The sequence below is a fragment of the Pongo pygmaeus genome, chromosome 10 (assembly GCF_028885625.2).
Source record: "Pongo pygmaeus isolate AG05252 chromosome 10, NHGRI_mPonPyg2-v2.0_pri, whole genome shotgun sequence".
In the NCBI taxonomy this organism is placed as follows: domain Eukaryota; kingdom Metazoa; phylum Chordata; class Mammalia; order Primates; family Hominidae; genus Pongo; species Pongo pygmaeus.
Genome location: NC_072383.2, coordinates 95,879,825 through 95,903,174, shown reverse-complemented (window position 1 = coordinate 95,903,174; position 23,350 = coordinate 95,879,825). Strand labels below are relative to the sequence as shown.

Genomic DNA, 23,350 nt, shown 5'->3' with positions numbered 1-23,350 from the left:
ATTCAACCTGACATTCAGTCATACCAAGTCTACGGATTTCTTTACCACACAGATTGCAATTTCTCTCTGCGGTGTCTCCCTAGACAATCCTGAATAAAATGACCTCGAAGAACTGGCAGAGGGGAACTACACAATTAAAAAGTGCTTTTAGCTTTATATAAAGTTAAGCAACACATACTTGTGATCCTGAAGATAAAATGGAATAAATCACAGTGCAGAGAAATAACCTTATCCTTTCTCTTCCTCATTCCAGAGACAGAGGAAAAACCATGCATTAAGTATGTTTGTTCCCTTAAAGGTTTGCTGGGATCCTGCGTATTCTTACTCAGTCCTGCTCTATGAGTAGCTTTTCTATCAGAGGAGCAAAACCTATGACCAGTTTTTAATTTTTTTTCTATCCTTTAATGTTTCTGAATCCTCCTCTTCTATAGTGTTAAATTGTGCTGATGTTGTTGTTATTTTATTTTATATAATTTTTTACAACTATTAAATTTATCCCCCTTTTTGATTTTCACATCATAGCTATAGTCTCAGTCCTGGATCTGTTGCACTCTCACCTGGATTATTGTGGCATTTCTTATCTGGTCTTTTGATTTCTGAAAACTAAGATTCTTCATCTGCCTTTCCATGGCTCCAAGTCTTCATGAAAAAGCCTATTATCAATGCTCAGCAGGATTGCTAGGGTTTGCTTCCACTGCTTATCCATGGACCTCACCACATCTACTTCCTCCTTAGGTTTCCACATTGATATTTTATATTGCTGGCTTTCCTAACTTCAAAGCGCATGTGGGCACCTGACTCTGCCCCATGCACTATGTCTCTTAACCCTCTTTAGTCTGCCATATTCTTCTCAGTCAAGTCACCTCTGTACCCTCATCATCTAACCATTCCTATTTTATTTCTAAACCTTCCCCTAAAGTCTTTCCTAAGTCTTTAAATCACTTAATCTTCCACCTTCCTTCCCTCAGTAATGCCTGGCTCTAGAATTCTATAAGAAGCCCATCTTTGCTGGCAACCTCTGGAAAGCAAATATCCCTTAGTTGCAGTTTCTGAAGTACACACCATTCTTTCCTCCATTCCTTTTTTAATACCCCAAATTACCCTATGATCTGAATATTTTATGTCTTTATGACTTTAGTAGTATTTTCTAATTCCAAATTTATTATATCTATATCTCTTTTTTTAGATCTTCAACCCCTCAAGTGCAGGTATTATATAGCTATAAATCAGCCTTTTGGAGTACTGTCCAGACAGCATTTTGAAAATGCAGAAATTTTAATGGTGATAATAAAATAGAAAGTATTATGCAAATTTGCCTATTCTTCCATGAGGACATGAATGAACAAATCATTTTGGAAACCACATAGCTTGGCTCTATCAGCTCCCCAGTGGGCCTTGATAGCACTAAGCCTATTTCTTACCTTGCTCTCTGTCCTGTGGAGCTAATCCAACCATAGACTTGCCTTTGAAGTCCACTGGAACATCATGCATGGGTGAGCTCCAGAGAGCACACAAAAGCAAGAGAAGAAAACTGACATGTTATTCTTAACCAGAGGGACTGTGCTATTTCCGAGTTTCTATACACACTTGGGCATCCCACAGACTTCAAGAGCCTGCAGATGAAGCAGGAGAAGAAGCTGAAGTTATCAGTGTCCTGCAAATGGGCAGCAGATGAAGCCACAGTGGAATGAAACGTTTAAATTCTTAGTAAATCATTCTCTTTTTTTTATTCTTTATCAAGAGTCATACAATCACAAATATAAAATTCTTTTAGGCTATAAAATGACTCCCTGAGAATGTCAAGCTCTTCGGCAAATGGCATCCACTCTTCATCTAAGGTATAAAAATTGCCTTGTAGACTAGCATTCAATTCCATGCAACAGACATTTATCCAGAATCTTTACTGAAAAGGAGTTGTGCTCATCAAGATGAGAGCACCATCAACATCTTCAAAAAGAAAAGCATAAAGCAGCTCTCATTGCATATAGTCCTCCACAGCCACTTAAAAGCACACTCTCAAACAGCATCAGTATGTGATGCAGCAACATGGGTGAAATAGAAATTACAGCTTTAACACTGCAGTATTAATACTTTAGTATATCTCTAATATCATAACCAAGGGCTTAAGCTAAATCGCATATTTATTATGTACGTATTTTTGGACACTGCACGTCCTTTCCTAAAAACAAATTCTACTGAAATAAGATAATCAACAAGAGGACCCGCTACTTAACAACCCTTGTGTGTTCTTGGGTGTTTTTTTTTTAACCTCTCTAAACCTCTGTATAGTAACTTGTAAAGTGTGAAGGATCATAATGCTTGCCTTTAGTCCATGTGAAAATGATGCCAGAAATGTGGGAAATGGTAAAAAAAAAAAAAAAAAAAAGATACTAAGGTGGGTATTATAATCCTTATTTTACAGAGGAAGAAACTGTGTTTCAAAGATACTAAGCAATTGGTCCATGGTCGTAGTAGGTCTGGAATTTTAATCTAATTTGGTCTGACTCCAAAGGCTGTACTCTTCCTACCACAGAGGTTGCTGCTTCTCTTATGGCCCCAAGGTGAAAAAGAAAAGGTGACATCAGCTGAGAAGATCTTCCAAATGCCATCAGACATAGATGCCTGGGCTCCAATTACCCTCTCTTGAAAGTGTATGCTCAAATATTAGAATATTAGACCTTCAAAAGCCTTCCAATGCCCTCAAATCACAGGGCACAAACTCCAAGGTAAAAATGGCTGAAATCTTGACTGATCAATGTAGCCTAGAAAAATAAACATGCACCTGAGAAGTAGAAACTCACTGATTACTGACAAGATATGGACAAGACAATCAATTTGTGCTGCTGAACACTGATTGGTGTAGCACTGTAATTTAGATTTCACTTTTAAATATTTCAAGATGAAAGCTAAGAAGTTGTATTTGTTTTCGGAAGCAACATTACTCAAAATACTTTGGCTACATTATTGGGGAAAAGACAGAAGGCAATGAGCAATTTATGTCAAAGTTAAATTATTATGAATGAGTACACTGGAGATGTACCAAAGAGGTGTATCATCTCCTAATAGTAACAAAGTGAGTATGCCTACTCTCAAACATATTTACTTTAGAGGCATGACACTAAAATTAAATTTGAAGAAGACATTGGACATTATGATCCAGCAAGTGAAAGTGAAACTGGGAATAGCTGAATCTGTAATTCAATAAAAACAATTTTTTTCCACATATTTTCTTTCAACTCTTCTGATTTCTAAATTTGACCATATACTATATTTCCTCAATATATAATCCTTTGTCTTTCTCAAGGTGTTTTTTTTTTTTTTTTTGGCTTCTTTTCTTCAAATTGTGAGTCTTAATGTGTATTTTTAAAGGTAGGTCAGACATACTGTCTCTAAGTACCTAATCTTCAAGCTCTAAATCACCCAGAGGAAAATGAGGGTGGGGGAAAAGGAGAAGAAATTCCACTGAAGAATTTCTCAACCACATCTTTTACATTGTGTGGAGTTCAAAGGTGTCTCCTGCAAATGGCTATCAAAATGAAATACAGCTCAGAGCAGACAGCAGTGAGAGGAGTTCCTTATTTGGGAGCATGAAAGGCATTCACAAGTCACAGGGAGAAGGTGTGTAGCACCTCTGCTGTCATTATCTGTTTAGACAAGTGGATGGCAAACCTTGCTTCCCAAAGACACTGAGAATTGAGAGTGGCCGCATCCAGGAGTGGGTCTTATTAAGCGGCCTTCTTTCTGATTTTCTCCATGATGTGTCCAGTATTAAGTCCCTTCACATAATAGGATCTCCAGGAAAATTGGTCGTTTGCTACATCCTCCCCCTGACCCCAATAAAAGGGTATCTGTCTTCTCCAGCTCACAGAATACCATACACTGTCAATAAGAAATGTCTGCTAGGAATGTGTACTTTTTTAGCCAATTCTTCACTTCCCTGGGCAGAGAAGCCAGAAATAGTCAAGGCTCTTTTTTCTACATCTACAAAACACAAACTCCACCAGAGAAAAGAAGAGAATAATTAAGTCATTACGAAGCCTTTGCTTTTCAACACAGAGGTAACTAAGGGCAAAAATGTCAAGGCTTTTAAAGTGAAGTTTTCCAATTCTTTTTGGCCTGCTAATCTTTGGCTTTCCTGGAAAATGATTATGAACATGCATACAAAGTTGTTTTTCCTTAAAATCGTAAACTTTCATATTTGAGATAGAAAGCGAGAATTGAACCAATACCAAAGCTCTTTGCTTAATGTTAAGCTTTATTTGGAATAGTGTTTTTATCTATGTGGGTAAATGGTATAATATTTCTGCCAGAGAATGAAGCTATGGGCAGGGCTTTACACATCCTGGGATGTGAAAGACAGCTTTGAAAAGTTTTCCATCACATAGAATGTGTTAGTCTATCTTCTCAAGATAGTGAGGAAGTTGACATATTTCAGAAGATAGGCACAAGCAATGATGTAAACTATTTTTAAAATATTTCAATTTACATTCATGTCCAAACTACGGAAGACTACTGCAAAGTTGAATAAGGGCACCAATAAATCCACCAAGTCCCCAGCCTTCGATACACACACACGTATTTTACTATAAACCTTCAATAAAGTAAAATATTTGTACTTTTTAGACAGTTGAATTAATCACTAACAGGATGACATAGTTACATTTTTTAAAGTTTTTATGAAATGAAAGCCTTATGTTTTTGCTGATGAAATCAGTTGAAAATTCTAAAATCCATCTCCAAGAATTAGCCTTTATTCTGAATATTCTCATTATTCTCACAACAAATAACCTGAACCTACATTCTGAGCCTAAAACTTACATTTGATTGTTAATACTGCTTTCTACCTGTGCAGAAATAGCTTTTCCCTTCACACTACTACAGTATGATTGCTAACAGTAATTTTATTATATTATTCAATTAGTTCTTCAAGGTTTTCTTTTCTCTCCAATTCTACTACAGTTGATGAGAGAACGATTATATTTTCTCCTTTTATAAAATCCTTCACAGGGCCATTAGCAACACTGTTCAGATGAGATAATTAAGAAAAAAAGCCAATTGAATGATTGAGTGAATGAATGATTGAAAATCTTTCCAAAGTTATAATAATAATTGTGATTATTGGGGTCAAAGCAAAACCATTTTAGTCTAAAAGACTGTACACTATACCAACTTTTACCCAATTTGGAATGAAAAATTAAATTTCCAAACCATGTAGAAATTCTGAACTCTTTGAAATATTTTGTTTTGTGGGAAAGAACCAGAAATTCTTTGTCATATGTACCCATCTATCTTATTTTAGTTACCCAACCGAAAGATAAAATAATATTATCAAAGAGATAATTGACTGGAGGAGTTTAAAGTGTTTATAAATATTAGAGATCCAATCAGTAAGTAACTGAGTTAATTGTCATGGACTGGACTGCATTGCACTGAATCAACAGGATTCAAGTGAGGACTACTCGACTCTGGATTCGGATCTTCCTAGCACTTTAACACCATCGGGCTTAAAATAAAATAGATCTGAGTCTTTAAGGCGATCTGCCTGTTTATACTGGCATTCTGCACTATACCATATTCTTACTTGTCAAACTGTTTCCCTGGATTGAATATAAGCACAACATCTGATGAGAGTCCATGTATGTCTCCCGTTTCCATTACGTAAGTATGTACCTTCTAGATGACTTCCTCACCACTTGAAAGTTACACCATTCTCAATATTTTTTAAAATTAAAATTAAAAGCTGCTAACACAAAACTATTTCTGTAAATGTCACCAAATGGAATTTCTTTTAAAGATCAACAGCATCATCATACAACATGCCTAAAAATGGAATGGTATTATTCGTGCGTCACTTACAGCCTTTCACATATTAAGTCCACAGCCAACTAACAAAACAGAGGACTCCAGGAGCTTTTTAAAAAAAATCTTTTGACCAAAGTGAGCTATGAATTTAGCGTAAAATATCTCCTTTATGCTTGTATGTTCAAATTAATATGCAATGTCCCCAAATTTGCATAATAAGAATTCAAGAGGAAGCCAAAGGATCTATCTTCACAGTGACAAAACAAGCCGTTAATATAGAGGAAAAAAAATCTTCAACCAACTCAACTGATGGGGACTGCATTGAGAAAACTGGCTGATTAAATATTTCCCTTTCCAACTGCATGTTGTGCATTCTTGTGGCAATTACAGAGGCTGAATATTGTTCTCCATTTGCTACTCTCATTGTGCACCCAGGTGGCGGTGAGATACCAACAGTTACACACTGTAGCTAAGGGCCAAGGTTCATGCCTGAAATTAGTGTCAAAATGAAAACACCATAGAAAGTTAGGGTTAAAGGGGAGCCCAGCTCATCCTCTGCAGTTTACCGACATCAACACAGCATGTGATAAGCATTTGGAGCACAGTTCATTTCTGGAACTCTCACGGGCTGTTCAGCTACTACTACTACAAGACAGACTGTGGAAATATCTCTTGTTTCTTAAAAGCAGGACAGCTCAAAGCCTCATGGCCAAAGCTTTATGCTCACTTATCTCCACTAGCAGATAGGAATTCCCAAAGAATGGGGCTGCTTCAGCAGGGTCCTCCCATATAAGTTAGAGGGTACACACAACCTGTTACAGTCACTGGTTTAAGAAGCAACTTTTCTAGCTTGCTTCACCCAGGAAAATTAACACACGCTACACATATATTATTCAAAAGTAATACCTCCTTGAAGGAAGCCCCATCTATATTTATATCTATCTACATTAATCTGACTGTTACAGCCAGTAAAACAGCCTTACAGCAGAGGTCAGATGTAGTACTTGATTTTTTTAAATATCCACCTGGATTTTCCTATGAAGTAAAATTTCTATCTTAATAACTTGGTTTGCGTGTTCATAAAAATACAGACATATATCTCTCTTAAGATTTCAAGGCTACACCTTTGCATATAATCAAGCAAAAATATAAATAAAATTAACCACAAGTACTGTTTATTGATAGAGGAGATTTGCACTAGGAGTTTGAATGTTGAATTCGGCTTTTATTGAAAATAAAAACCCAACATGAGGTATTAGCTAATAAAACTTTATGATGGTTAAGGAAATGGCTCTTTTTTAGGGGGTGGTGGGTGGTCAGCAACTTTTATGATACTGAAATATATCCCAGGAAATAGAAAAATAATCATTTAGAGTGTAAAACAGCAAAATCAACTTAGAGTTAACAGCATTGTAGGCCTGAATTGTGATGGAAAACACACAAACACAACACAATTGCACTTTCCCTTAGAAACACCAGAAAGTCCATTCTATATCAAATGCATTAATGTAGATAAAAGTGACAATCTATTCCAGGAAGAATCAAAAATGTATTGCATATATTAATATATTCCTTAATGATATCTCTAACCCTAATATAAATATTTAAAGATCTTTAAAGGCCTTAGGTTATGATTTTAGGAGTATTATTTTCTCCTTCCCTGCAGGCTTTCCTCCATTGTCATTCTCTTCCTCCTCCCTCCCCTCCTCTCCTTTTTCCTGGCCTAAAACGTGTATGAACTGCACACCCTATGCCAGGCACTGTGCTAGGCAGTGGAGGCTCTTACTTCCTAGTCTTCGGGTCCTATCTTTTTAATATTCTTCTCTTATTTCACTGCTGGGACCCTGAACTCTTAGCCAGTATGTCAGTTGGGCACACCTCCAAACACAGACAGGGTAAAAAATGTGGAGCATTATCTCGCTCAAATCATCTTAGTTGCTACAACTGTCATGTGTTAAATAATCAATGCAGATAAAAGAATTTGGGGATTTTATTTCTAAAACAGGCTTCCTGGGAGCCAAGGGCTTTGACTCAGACATTGAAGGTTTGAGGGCTTTGAGAAGGCAGTGGCAAAATTATTTCAGATGCAGGAATGAACAGGGAAAATGCAAGACAAACTTTGTGGGGGCAATGAGCAAATCAGCCTTACAGTGTAGACCATCCCTATTTAGAAACAGAGAATGATACAGTTGGAAAGAAGGACTGAAGTCAAATAGTATGAGATCTAAAAAGGTTTGACATTTTAAAATTGTATCCTATTGGCTCTGGGGAATTCCTGAATGCAGAAGAAAATAACATAATAAAAGCCTCAAGGTAGTTATGAGGTACCTGTATTCTAAGGACATTGACTTGGGCAATAAAGTACAGGGCTTTAAAGCCTGTTCTATCCACTGCTTTATTCTGAACAACTTGAACAAGCCTAGGACATTATAGAGGCTCAATAATATGTGTTGAATAACAAGAAAAATTAATGGCACCTGAAGGACCTAGATTTTAAGTCATCTCAGCTGCTTGTTAGCTCTGTGACCCTGAAGAAGTTAACTTCTCGAAACCTCAGTTTCCTCATCTTCAAACAGACGTAATGATGATACCATTCTCATAAAGTGACTGAGAAGATTAAATTAGAAAATGAAGGTAAAGGTCTTAGCACACTGTCTGGCATATAGAAGGTAAGTGTTAGCCATTCATAATTAGAATTAGAAATCCCTTAAAATAATACAGGAAGCATTGGAAGGAAGCATAAAAACAGTAAAATCAATTTAGTGTGTGCTGCAGAGTGGGCCTGAATAATAAGGAAAATGGGATAAATTTAGACTTTCTAAATACATATCAATAAGATAACTTCTTGAAGCACATTCTGACTGTTTTACCAATATCTTCTTCTAAATTGGTGTATGTGTGTGTATATATATACGTACACACACACACACACACACACACTCTCGTTTCTCTTCAGAATGTATAAATCTTTCCCCTTTTACTAAATTGGTATATATGGCTAGAATATATATATCTTAAGCCATTTAAAGAGTAGAAAAGAGAAATATATGCTCCAAAATAATTTGGATTGCAATGTGTGATTCACTAATGATGTATAAATCACTAGTAAGAGTCCCATAATCTACAAAATCAGGAAAATATATTAAATACTGAACTAATGGTGACCAATCAAGAGCTGCAAGAATAGTGTCTGGCACATGGTAGGCACTGAACAAACATTTGATGCATGAGTGAATGAATAAATGAATGCTTTCTAAATCCATATGGGAGGAGATTTTTAAAATAATTCATTTGACTTCCATGTTTCCAATTTCTAGCAAATTGAATTCCTCTTTAAATATTTTCTGGAAATTCTGCATGTTTTAGGATCTCTACGGTAAACTATGTTAGAACACTTGAGATCGTGATAATTAACTACAAACCATATGTTCCTGACCACTGTGTGTTACCTTGTATCTCTCTAAGGAAACTACTAACCTACTAGTATACTTCAGTAACTGCATTTGAACTACGAACTCAATTGTCAGAAAAACACAGGAAATTCACAGACTTATACATCACAAGAACACTGTGCTTAAATAATGTCAACTAACATAAAGGGCATGAATGAACGGCTTAGAGATATTAGTAAGGATGCAAAAAGGTTTTGTACAATATACAGTGTAGTATTATAGGATCATAAAGTCTAGCAACTTTAGAAGGATTCAGGGACATAACGAGTCTATGTAGCCCTTCTCTTGAAAAAGAGATTATAAACACCATTAAGCAAATACAATGTTCACATTTTAAAATCTGAATAAATTATTAGTGAGTCCTAGATTGTAATAATTAAGCTTTTTAGGATAACTTTTTTCTTAAATCATTCTAGTAGCATTTAAACAACAGCTATCCAACTGATAGTGAAACAAATGAAAATTTGCTGTTGGATCACAAAGATGATTACATACAAAACCTGTAGATAAAGCTTTACCATGTATCCTTGCCAACAAGGTAGAACAGTAACTCGGAGTGATATTTTTACTAGCTATCTAAGAGGGCCCCTCCCTGACAGTGCATTCTTTATAATAAATTTCCTAGATGATGCTCTGTTTTGTGGAAAATAAACCAAGATAGTTGAAGAAAAGATTTTATTGAATTACACAAATAACTGGCTACTACTAAGAAAATCCATATCCTAATATCAATCCCGTGAACATACCAAAGCCAACTCAAATATTTTAGCACTTCATACACAATTTCTAATGAACCAAGTTTTAGCCTTTCCCCCGCCTCACCCAAATTCAGGCAAATGGGTCAGATAAATAGCTTCAGAGTCAATACAACTTTCTAGGTGACAGATAAGAATAATGGCACAGCACAAAGACAAAGGCAGAATTATAGTAGGCAGAAAGAAACTATAAGGAAGTATTATAATAGCTGGTCTGTAATAGTGGTATTTGAAAAGGAACATAATGACAAGAAGAAAGCAAACTTGGAGAAAGGTAGTAAACATATCAGGAGAGAATAATGTAATCAGATGCCAGAGCTTAATTTTACTTCTCTAAAAAATTACACTAATGGTGTGTTAATTCAGCAATATTATATTCTGACTAATTATTTACTATAATCAAGTTAAATTGTATAAAAATTTGTCTAATTAGCATTTAGAACAATGCAGTCTGGAAGCTATTGGCTTTGTGTAAGTTGCACAGAAAAATTGACGTCAGGATTTCATTTTGACTTACATGAAAATTGATCTAATATGTCATAACTTTAGCTCCCAAAAGATATGATTCTTTAAAAGCTATGTGATTAATGTTACTTGTGTGTACATCTCTTGAAAGAATTGAGGTGCAAAGATGTTCCTGGTAACATTAGCTGTAATCTTATCACGTTTATATCTCTGCACTTACCTATTTAATAAAGAAGATAGCTATAACAACAGCATATTTACATACATTTTTTATTTCTTAGTCCAATTTTAAATTTTAAAATATATATGACATCTGGCAAACAAAGTAAAACCAAGCGAAGTAAAATCACTCATAGTATTTATTCCTTCTTTCCTTCTTTTCTCAGCTTTCTCTGACTTGCATGCCTCTTTGGTTTTTCTCCTTAAACTACAAACTATCATATCAAATATTCTTCCCTTTAAGACACTCCTAATTCTCCTAAGGAAGTGTCAAATTAAAGTAGGCGCAATCTGGAAATACTCACTGTTTTATCTCAAGAGTTCAATGCAATTGCTTCAGCTGAGATAAATGCATGAAGACTTTTCTGAAATAACTTTTACATAAGGATAAAATGATTTCTATGCAAGAAACAATTGCCAGCCAACATTATTATCACCAGAAAATTGTAAGCTAGAATGAGCAATAAAAACATTGTATTTGGAACGAGATATTAGAGAACAGCTATTAAAACATTTTACTCAATTTCTATTGCACCTTAAAATGAAAGTCATCAAAATGTCATTACAGGCCTTTTCCCCAGATTCTTCAGAGAGTGAATTTAATCATTTCAGGAAATTGAGCACTATCCACCATTCACTTAAATCCTTTGAAATAACAGCAAAGCAAAACACAATGTGAAATTTATAAGACACTTTATATTAAAATGTGTTCATATACATACATAGATACATACCGAGGAGCACTTGTCTCCAAATACCTAAAATCAAATCTTGGGAAATTAACCACTTATATAAAATATTACCTTCAAGAGGACTTGAAGTAAGAAACCCAAGTAAAGGAGCCACAAGTTGAGCTCTATAAAACCCCAAAGTTAATAAAGCACTAACATATCAGGGTTTTTTTTAATACGTTCAAAAATCAATTATTTGGAAATTACTTCAAGCCACAGTGATTACTTGTACACCGAAGCATGGAACTTTTGCTGCTGCTCTACTAAAGAAAGCTAAACATTGGTTGAATAAGTGCGATTACAATAATGTAGGCACGCTTATTGGTTCCTTTAGAAAATTGGTACTTCGTAAAGAATTTTCAAGCCAGAAGAGACCTTTTGACATCACCTAACCCTGGTTCTTAATTTACTAGTTCTAGAAATAAAATCCACATAAAATAAATATTACTTTTATTGATCTCCAAAATGATCATTTTCTCTAAAGAAATAAAAAGCTGCTTATTTTCAAGGCTGAAGGGAAATATAGGGAGCACCTGCTTGCATTTTATCACCAAAGCTAGCCAATCTTCAGAAAATGACTAACAATCAAATTCTCTAAGCTCTTCTCTCTAAACCTTTAATGTTCAAAAAAAAGCAAATTTTAAATAATTATATTTAGACAGCAGTTTTCCAATGCTACTGGCAAGAAGTAGAGGAAATGGTTTGAAAATTGCACTTTTTAAAATGTTGAATTTTTACCTTTTGATTCGAGGAGGATGTCACTTCTCATGGAACCCATTTTCCTGAAGATATTCAGCGCTGGACGATTTAGAATAAAATATTAGCATATTACTTAAAAAAAAAAAAAACTTTACTACAAAGCCACAATCTCACTCGAAAGGAAGCTGATGGTGCTTATAAGCAATAAATGCCTTTCCTGATACCTATTTTGTCATCACCATCTTATTAGCAGAGTGCATGTTTTCTGCAGCATCCATCAATTAGCCGTTTTTAAGGAAACGGGAAATGGATCAGGGCTCATCTGCTAAGCAAGGCTGTATACTCCATAGCCTCTTAATCACCAAGGCTCCTTTCTAACAAGGTTCTAGAAGACAAGGAAGCCTAGAGACCATTAAGTAGCACACAAGCAGAATATTCCCGGGAGTCACCAATATTGGATACAACTTTCCCCCAAAGAACCAGCCTGCGACTGAAAGCGACAGAGCCTCCCGTAGCTGAGCCGCAGCACATCTGCCAGCTTGTGCCTTAGCGCTTGGCAATTGCAAAGCAGATCCCAATACCATCAGACAAACTACTCCTGACTTCTTACTCCCCCAGCAGAATCCAGGCATTTGGAGAGAGCCTGCCGGTTTCACAGGCACCCCAGTTAGAGAGAAGGTAAGGAAATGGAAGGCTCACCCTTTCATAGTCAATCCACCTAGAGCTGCATCATCCGAATCACAAATGAAATGCTAATGTACAAGAAAGTGAATGCCAATTTCCTCCACTTTGCTCCAAGTTTCAGTGGCCCCTCCACAATAAAAGATAGCTGTTTGTGGAGGCTGCCTTGTTCCATACCATTAACTCAGAACAAAACATATTTTTAGTGGGACAGCAGTGTTTACTTGTAAGAACTGATGAATTGCTCGGCACCATTTATCACTTGCAGACAAAGACGTTCAGCCACAATTTTGGACATAAATCAAGGTACATGCTCCTCAATAAAAAAAAGACTGCTAAGTCCCCAAAACCACGGAGATTGAGGTCAGACTGGCCATAGCAACCACCAACAGGACTTGGGCCTCCAGAAGGACCTAGCAACCGATAAATGAGTTCAGATCTCTTTTCATCTCCACTGGTGTGAAAGCCAAAATTAAAAAGATTAGATCACCCTGCACCCATTACAAAAGGCGCCACAATGAAAAAGTCATTTCCAGCCTTTGAATCACATCAAATAAATAACATTCATCCCTGCTATAATGAACAACTTTCAAAGTAAATTGAATCTCCATAGTACTGCTTTCCCTGGCTGAACAGTATTTACATAACAATATATCACAGGAAGCTCCGAATGGATCTTGTAAATGGGGACCTGGGGATAAAAACCATCTTTAGCCCCGATTACTGTATATTCAGGCTGCTTTTTGGTCCTCCTCATTTAAACAATGTGTTGTATCAGGAACATAAACAATGCTTTTAAATTGTGGGAAATGAAAGTTTTTGGTACATTTTTAAATGTCTGGATTCATCCCAATAGACTCCCTTTTGTGGAGCACTAAGAACATAAAAATCACTTAACCTCCTAAATCGATGTCCTGGACTCATTTTTGTGACAAAGAATTCTCATCTATGTGTACACTTGGCTTCTTTGTTCATGCCAGCAATGTTTCACCCTAAATATCTGCTGAGTTTTTTTGTATTACTTAAAATGAAAACACATTTGCAGATTTCTTTTTAGCGTGCGACTCATTCATTATTTCTTATTTCCTCGAAAGTATAAGATATTCCCTATTGCCATAGCAATAATGTCTATTAAGTTTTAGTAATATCTCTACACAAAGTGTTCATCCTCTACAGTCTAATTTTGAGTCAATTTCTCCTCATCATTAAAAAAAAAAACCGGCTAATTTCCAAAAACATATAGGCTTCCATAAACTATTGTACATTTCATATATATTTCAAATGGAGTATGTTCCAAATAAGACAGTTAAATCTATGTTGAAAACATACCATTATAATCTTATCTTTTTGTGACAGCTCACGTAGATATTACTATTTGAACTCCACAGGGAATCTCATTAATTTTTGAAACTCTCTGACCTCAGTACAGTTGAGTGTAAAAATAATTACAAATTAAGAATGAAAGAGCATCCCTTGAATTCTGCATGGCCATATGCTGCTCTACGTTGCACAAAACATTGCTAACAATCATCAAACAGAATTTTTTTCCAGATATAAATTTAAACAGCATGCTGAATATCACCAGACAGACACAAAAAGCAGCTCACCCTTCCACTCAGCTCCGCTCACACTTCACCTCCGGCGATTCCAGTAACACAAAGCCCCGAGAACACAGGTTTGCAGGCAAGTGACAGCACAGATGATACCCTCACAAAAATATTTCCCTATCCAGAGTCGCTTTCTATCTCAATGTTGCAGACACAAAGTGCAGAAATACAAGAATCTGGGAATAAATATTTTCTTACCTAAAACTTGTCTGAAGGACGGTCTTGTTATTGTTGTCACCTCCGGTGCCCCCTCTCGCCATCGCGGAAATCGGCTCCACTATGTGTACTGCTCTGTGCCTCAGTTACAGCTGTGACACTCATCTGCCTGCATAGAACCTATGAGGGGAAATGAGAGAAAGAGAGAGCGAGGATTTGCGCTTGTGTATGTGTGTGCTTGTGTGTGTGTGTGCGTCTCTGTGTGTGTGTGTTTCAGAGAGAGAGAGAGAGAGAGAGAGAGAGACTGCTGACTTGAGACTAAGAACCTAAAACCTCCGGCCAAGTCAAGCCTGAACAAATATGATCAAAGCTCTGTCCTTCATCAAGAGAGTAGACAGATATTTTGTTCTCCTCCACTGAAAAGTGGGACTGTCATTGGGGATTCTCACCAGGAAAGTGCAGACAGCGGCAGACCTTCTCCAGAGTGCTAGTGCTGCCCAGCAGTCCGTGCAGAATACAGGTACCTATTGTTCCAGAGACAGATATGTAGCCAGCCAGTCAGACTCTGACAGATCTCAGCAAACCAGCGAGCCTGCCTTCATTTTAACTCCTTATTTACTAGTGCTTTTTGGTCAAATGCAAAGTCTTCTCATCACCCCTGAGAAATAAATGGAGATGATACAGATAAACTCACAGCAGAAACTAATCCTATATCTTTTACAAAGAGGGACTTTTTGCTATTGAAATGCTGAATTTGATGCAAATATCTTATTTTTCTGGGAAGAAATGAAGCATTAGATTACATGAGCAAGACTTAGCAAGTATAGGAAAACCTTGATATTCAAGATGAACAGTGCAGCCGATTTAAAAAGAGAGGAATAAGGGTTGCTCAAAACATCCTGAGTGTAAATATATATACGCCAACACAAACCGGCTGAATAAAGCCAAGGGGTCCCAACCTTTTGCAAAGGGGTGTGGCACATTGAAAACCTGCACAAAAAGCCACCTCAATAGACCTATTTCCCTAGAGGCTAGAGTATTTGGTGTCTCTTTTTTAGATCCCACTGCTTTCTCAAGTACCCCAAAACACCTCCCACCCCCAGTACTGCACCAGTGTCTGAATTATATCTAAGGCAGTGAAACCAAATTAGGGAAGGTCAGAGAAAAATAACTTACTCTACATTCTCCGCGATGGATTCTGAAACCCAGAAGGTACATTTGATTCTTTAAATTCCTGGACCTTATTAGATTACAGTAGGTTTCTAACTTTTATCTTTGTGTATTAATTGATTGATTTTCTTTTAAGGAGTGAAAGAAGACAAAATACCTTGCATTTGATTGTTTAACAATACTAGAAGACAAGGAATAGAAAAACAAAAAGTAGCTTGTCATTTAGTTAAAATAAGAGATGGAACTCTCCTTCCCTAGAAGACTTAATATACAAGCTCTTTGAATGTTTTTTGAATAAACATCAATTCTCATTAATTGCTACCATTCACCCAAGAAGCATATTCTGATATAGTAGGTGTGCTGCATAGTGTAGAAAATGGTTATGAAACTCCTTTGTAAAATCCACACTCAGGCATCACTTAACAAAGCCAGAGGGTAAATCCTCAATGCAATAGGGGGAGGTTTAGCCATGCATGGCTGTTAATGGTAATGAGACGTGTAGAACATATCTGCGCACTGCCAAACAGCTTCTTCTAAATATCTAGCATTTGTATTCTTTATTTTTTAGAAAGAAACTAGTAAGAAATTGTGTGGTTTCAAAACTCCGCACACAAACAAAAAACAATCTAGAAAATACAGTTACCTCCTTTCACACTGTCTCTTGTCCTAATCCCAGCATTTTAAAAACATTTCAGGTCATGCCAAGTTAGCTAGGACTGAGCAATTAATATAGGCTTTAGAAACTCTTTCAGAAGTTAAAATTGCTTAACTTGGTGACTTCCGAAAAAGCTGCCTTGTGGTTTCTACTCAGGGAGAGCTTCTATTATGTTCAGAAGGGAAAGGACATCAAAAGACTGCCTCAATGATGAGAAAAGTATACGGGGTTTCTGACTAAACTCATCATAACCTATAAGCCAAGAACAAAACAAGAGAACTTGTAGCCTGCTTCTTCTAAGTGGCATGAACTGATTATTTTCAAGCCCATTTTAAAGAACACGTGTATCTTTGTAAGGTCAAAGGACAACCTTATTTCACATTACTATCTTAATAGCAAAATAGCAGAAGCCCATTCAGTGAAAGAAAGTAGGATAGATTATAGGTAGGTTCACATATAGAACAGAGCTGAATCACAGTAGAGGTGACAGCTTCCATGCAAGGCCCCCGTGACTGACTAATGTTGCAGTTTGAAAGACGCATCTAAGCGCTCACTCCTAAGCATGTGATAAGACTTAGGTGTAAGTACATTTAATTAGAGCATTACTCAGGACCCATCCAGATGTTATTACATTTTACATTTTTTTTTTCTTTTTGATCTCTGTATCCCACTTCTGTTGTCTTCAGAAAGCCAAGCTTGGTGAGCCAAACAAATTTTAAATATTCAGCTCTTAACATGTTTGAATACAGACAGTTCTCACAGTCAGGCTCCATTATTTTCTAGAGGTATATACAGAGGGTTATCACCATTAATGAGAGTCATGGGCACATGAAAATAAAACACAGAGACACCATAAAGAGTGTGGATGTGTGTGTGTGTGTGTGTGTGTATAAAGAAGTATCATACTTGTGCAAAATACATGTTTTATATGCTTCATGAGTATGCAAAAGCATCATTTCTTTCTCAATAAAATTTTTTGTGAAGTCCCTACTGAAATATCTGTCCCTAGAATACCCCTGAGGTCCATTATATAGCTCTGAGTTTATAATTCACACTTCAGTCCCCAATTTGCCAAATAATTCATGTCAAGCAAGAGTCCAACATGAAATGCCAACTGTTTCTTGAAAGAAAACAAACCATAACTGTTTCATGTGCTAGGATTTTAAAAAATAAACATTTGAGGATTAGAGGCACCACTCACTAATAGTAGTAAGGGGCAGGCTAATGCTCCTGAGAATCTACTGGGTATCTATCCCTTTTCATCCATATCACTTGATTTGAGCGACTTAAAATTAGGTTTCCCAGAAAAAAAAAATGTGAAAGGAAAACAGAATCTCTTCTTTATATTACAGAATGTTCTGATTTTTGTAATATTCCCCAAGACATGCTCCAGCTACATTCAGTTATTCATTCACACAATAAACTTCATGCTGACATAACTTCTGAGAGTCTCTCTGGGAATGCTAAAAGTAACCCAACTCTACCAAAGTTAAAAATCATCTCTCCACAAAATTAAACATTATCTAAGTTCTCCATGCAGTTATTAAATACATAGAAGATCACCTCTGTGCATAATCTACAAATGGCTTAGATTACATATTAAAATTCTAATTAAAAGTCTTCGTCTTATCTCAGTTGGCCGATTTGAGATTAGAGAGCAAATACGGGTTTGGCATGAAAGCTCATGCGGAATGAAGATTTCTGATGATCACAACTTAGAAATTAGTAGCAGTGTTACAGAGTATTGCTAATAGAAATAAAATAACGCAAAACTATGAACAACTTCTGAGGCCCTCCTTAGATGGTGAGTATAGAGTGACATGAAGAGATTCCCTGGTAACTTCTATTCCATAGGAATGTACTTGTTTGAGAGTTGGAGAAAGACATGAGAGATGAAATTTCTGCAGGTGTGAGAGGAAATTATGCCCATTATTCCATTCGAAATTGAAATATTGAAAAATTTGATCATGTAATTTTGACTGACTAGAAAACGTATTATGCAACATAAACTAAGGCTTTTCAATATTTAAGATCCAGGTTAGAAGAAACATTAGATTTCCACTTAATCCATAGCTAAGTGAAAACAGTATTTCTGAGAGTGATGTTCGAAAAAGTCATGGAACATTTAATGGAAAATATTAGGAGTTACTTCATCCCTTCTACATGCTTACAACATTTTATAGTATGACCATTTGGTAATTAGTAGAAGGAAAGACATGCGTTTTCCCTAACAATCCTCTCACTGCAAAGTAATAACACATTTTACAAAGTCTACCTCATCAACTTCCTGACGTACAGTTTAAATCAGATAAATTCATTCCAGAAAAGCTCAATGAAGTATTTTACTCATTAATTAGTAAGTAATCAGATATTTAGAAATAACAATGGAGTATTTTGCCTTCTTTATTCAAAGGTAGCTGCTGGAAGTCAACTCTAAGAACATGCACACGGAGTCCAGAATGTGAACATTTTGAACGGTAACAAAGGGAAAGGACATGTATTGCTGCATATGAAAATGAAACAATATATTTTCCATAAATGTTTCTATGAATGTGCTCTTAAATAGTCTGGGGCTTACAGCACAATGAAAAAAAATGTCCATGTAGCTGATTGATGAGAGTTGATATTTAATGCATAAGCATTTCATAGAAGTTGGGAAACTCCCCCAAGGAATTGGGTAGAAAAAAGTGGTGAAGATTTTCCTACATTTATTTTGTACAGCATTTTTGAAAAATCTCAGAAATTCTAGAACATGCATATTTTCTTCAAGAACTGCCATTCTAGAAATTTTTCTTACTAGACATATGTTATTATTCTACATCCCATTCTTTAAGTAACACAGGACCTACCCAGCTTCTCCAACAGCTGATGGCAGATCTGCACAGCGATTGATGAGTATTATTCTGAGACAGACAGAGCATCACATGAAAGTGCTCATCTCCTTTCCTTCTGTCATGTGGAGTCTTCTCCATCCAAATCTTCTGATAAAAGTCAGGATAAAGCATAATTTATTTACATGGTAAAGTCATTATACTCCTGACCTAAAATGTTACTGGACTTTTCCCTAGCTATTGCTATTTAAGGAATTCTTTAAAAAACAATTTAATTTCCTTACACCCAGTCAAGTTTTTCTCCACAGATAATTGGCTTTCATTATAAGCACACACACACAAAAATCAGTGAAGTCAGTATGTATGAGGCATTTAAATATTTTCAAATTAAAGTATGCCTGTATTTATGTTAGGGTACCCAAACACACACTTCCATTTGATTCTGTATAACTGATCTTATAACATATGAGAAAGCACTCTTACAACATATGAGAAAACACTGTGGAAATGTTAAAGGCTACACAGCCAAGTTAGTCATTAATAGCAGTAGAAGTCCAAATAAGTCAGTATTGCAGATGGCATTTTTTTTATTTTAAACAAGCACCTTATTGAAAAGCAATAGAGTCTCCTTGCTAATTTTACTGAATTTTTGCATGCTTACTACTAGAACACTCTAGTTTTATTTTCTGATTTTTTTCTACTATCCTTTACACAACAGCCCTTTTGGGATTTATAGAACTTATCTCAGTATATTATTGTCATCAAAAGTGTGTTGGTGATGCTAGTGCAGAATTGCTAATTGTTCATAAGTACCTTGAAACATTAGATTAGCAATGTTTATAATTGTCCAAATAGAGCATGACCATATGAAATCAATTACTATGCACATCAATCTTTGACATTTTAATGCATTACAACTGTCATGCAGTTGCCACAAACTTTTGTACAAAGCCAGAATTTCTATTGCCTGAAAATCGAATGAAGTAGTATTTGATTGTAAACATTGGAGAAATAAGCATAGTAGCATATGTAATGCTGAAACTGGTCTACTTACTTGAATATTCATCTGCTCTAAATTTAGACTCTATCCTCCAATGTGAAGAATTTCACATTGGAGAAATTTCAGTGTCCTCTTGATCTCACAGTCTCTCTTCCATAGGTGAACTCTTATCATATAAAAAGAGCCCCATCTGAATAATACTACAACTCTTTTATAAAAGTCACTTGACTTCTGAGAACTGACTGATATTCTGAAATGCCTTCCTGACACAGGTGTCTGTTGCTGGCTATTGTCAGATTTGATTTATCGGACTTATGTAGTCGAAATTGTTTTCATTTTTTCCTCCTGGAGCCCAAGGTGGTGAAGGGGGAATGGCTTCTCCGTAATATTTATTTGCTTTCTGATTGGAAGGAGAGAGTTAGCATTTTTCAATTCAAGATCAAAGATAGACATGTCCATGGGACAAAACACAGTTTTCTGTTTGAATTTGGGTCTGATATTTGCTCCATTTCTGAATGACACAAAATAAAACAAAACAACAAAACTCAGTTCATAACATTTTGGTGTGTTTGATTCCATCAAGTCACTGTGACTTAAAAGAAAAAGCCAGTCAAATGAGAAAAGAAAGGAAACATTCCAAGCAAATTAGTTTCTTCTCTCAGTCCCACTGCATCCCCTGAGTCCCGAGACCTGACTGTCGACCAGGCTTTTCCTCCTGTTGAATAGTCACTGTTTCTGAACCGACAGCACTCAATGAAGCTAAGGTCACGCTATATCGAGTTGGCATTTGCAGTGATAACAAATCAGAAATGATAGCATCATAGAGATTTATGAATTTTTTACCCCTGCAGTCACAAACATCAGACATTTACTTTATAAAGAGAGCTTTTAGATCCTTCCTGCAGTTTCCATAGTGATTTCATTTTTTCCCTTTTATCACAGATTGGCTGAAGAGCTGCTACCCTTTGTGAGTTAAAAGGCTTGTGCTACCAACTGTCGATATAAAAGGTAGCTGAGGCAAAGACGCAATATATACTGCCAAAAATAATTGAAATAGAGAGAGACATGTCAGTGAAAGGTTCCAGAAGATTTTTGTTTCTGTATCAATGTGATGGTACAGGAGAAAATAATTTTGCCTGAATTCTCATAATTACTTTGAGTTGAATGTAGTTATATTTTATGCTGTGTACTATACTTATATTAAAACACTCATCATACAAAACATAATCCTTTCATAAAAGGCTTTAATATAGCTTATGCTGTTCCAAGTGTCTGGGCTTGTTAAACATCAAAGTTCATTACGAAAACATTTTCACTTCAGTTACTTTAGTTTCGGCTGCAATGTTTACTCCAACGTTTATTCTTCTTTTCTCATCTCTCAGCTTATTCAACTTTATTTTTTCTGTTAAGGAAAAGTGCACTGCATTTTAAAAATTAATGCAGACTTTCCATAGCATAACAGTGAAAACTTGTGGAAAGAACCAGTGCATTTCTAGCTAGCACATAAGAAAGTGAGGGCTCAGTTATTAATTTAGTTCTACCTTGTTTTATATAGTTCTTCTTCCTATTAAAATTGAGCATTTAAATGAATTTTAAATGCTATACTGATTTTTCTTTCAATTCTCATATTATTTAATAATGTTGGTACCTGAATAATCCTAGTCATAGGTTGCTATAATCCTGAGAGAAATGTCTGCTCTTTAACTACTTATTAAATATATTGAATTCTTGTCATGATGCTATATATGTATTACAAATAAACTTTTAGCTCAATATGCTGTTTTAAGACTGTGGAGAAAATAACATCATTATTAATTTCTACTACAGTTTATGTTACTTCTAACAGAGTCAGCCTTCCATATCTGAGGGTTCTACACCTGTGGATTCAATCAACTACAGATCAAAAATATTAAAAAATAAAAATAAAGAACAATACAATGAGAGAAAATAATACAAACAAAAGTGATACAGTATGACAACTACGTACATGGCATTTACATTGTATTAGGTATTATAAGTAATCTAGAGGTGATTTAAAGTATATGGGAGGTACAAGTATATGACAAGTATATTATATTAAAATATTATAACATTTTATTTAAGGGACTCGAGTATCCTTGAATTGAGGTGTTTATCAATGGTCTTGTAACTAACACTCTGTGGACGCTAAGGGAAGACTGTATTAAATGACAATAAATATAAAAATAATTGTCATTTTAGAAAAAGATAGTATTTCTATGAAAGTAGTTAAGATAGACACTTGACCTTTAAATAATGTGGGGGTTAGGAGTGCCAACCCCCCATGAAGTCAAAAACTCAGGTGTAACTTTTGAGTGGCCAAAACTTAACTATCAATAGCCCACTATTGAACAAAAGACTTACCAATAACACAAATAATTGATTAACATATACTTTGTATGTTTTATATATATATATAATATACTGTGTTTTTATAATAAAGTAAGTGAGAAGAAAAAATATTATTAAGAAAATCATAACGAAGAGAAAATGTATTTACTGTTTATTAAGTGGAAGTGGATCACCATAAAGGTCTTCATACTTGTCTTCACATTGAGTAGGCCAAGAAGGTAGAAGAGGAAGGCTTGGTCATGCTATCTCAGGAGTGGCAGAAGTAGATGAAAATCTGCATACGAATGGACTTATGCAGCGCAAACCCATGTTGTTCAATGGTTAACTAATATATCCTTATATATTATATTAAAATATTTCAATTTCTAAAAGGATATAGGTATCTGTGGTCTCTACTGCATGGTTATTGCAACATACACTTTTTTCCAGCTCATATTTTCTTTTTTCTAATTTCCAAAGTACATATAGCCTGAATAGGCTAGTTATTTCTGAATTTTTACTCAGTGTTAACAAAATTATGCACCATAGTAAGATTTATTCTTTTCCTTTTCATCCCACTTTCATCAGGGGAAACAAGAAATAAAATGGATTTTGAAAGAAAAGATACAAATTGATTGATATGCTAAGAACTTCAAGGGTTCGTGGGACAGGTAGGCATAGCATAAGGAACCTATTTTAGTTAAGCTCTTTGAGGGTCAAGGAATAGAGATTTTTTTTTTTTTTTTTCTTACTCACCTTCACAAATGGTATAGTCATG

At 35.6% G+C, this 23,350-nt stretch overlaps 1 long non-coding RNA gene across 7 annotated transcripts in view; it reads right to left on the bottom strand.

The window, feature by feature from the left end:
• LOC129010850 (uncharacterized) overlaps positions 1-15,085 on the bottom strand; it is a 101,713-nt gene extending 86,628 nt beyond the window's left edge. For 2 of the 7 annotated variants that reach the window (XR_010122665.1, XR_010122666.1), the window contains exons 1-2: positions 14,610-15,074; positions 12,163-12,222 (exon numbers count right to left, since the gene is read on the bottom strand). This is a non-coding gene — a long non-coding RNA (uncharacterized LOC129010850). Of the gene's footprint in view, positions 1-12,162; positions 12,223-12,704; positions 12,782-14,609 lie in introns of those variants that run through there. The other 5 variants (XR_010122671.1, XR_010122667.1, XR_010122670.1 and 2 more) reach the window with 5 other exon arrangements.
• Between the last annotated feature and the right edge of the window lie 8,265 nt (positions 15,086-23,350).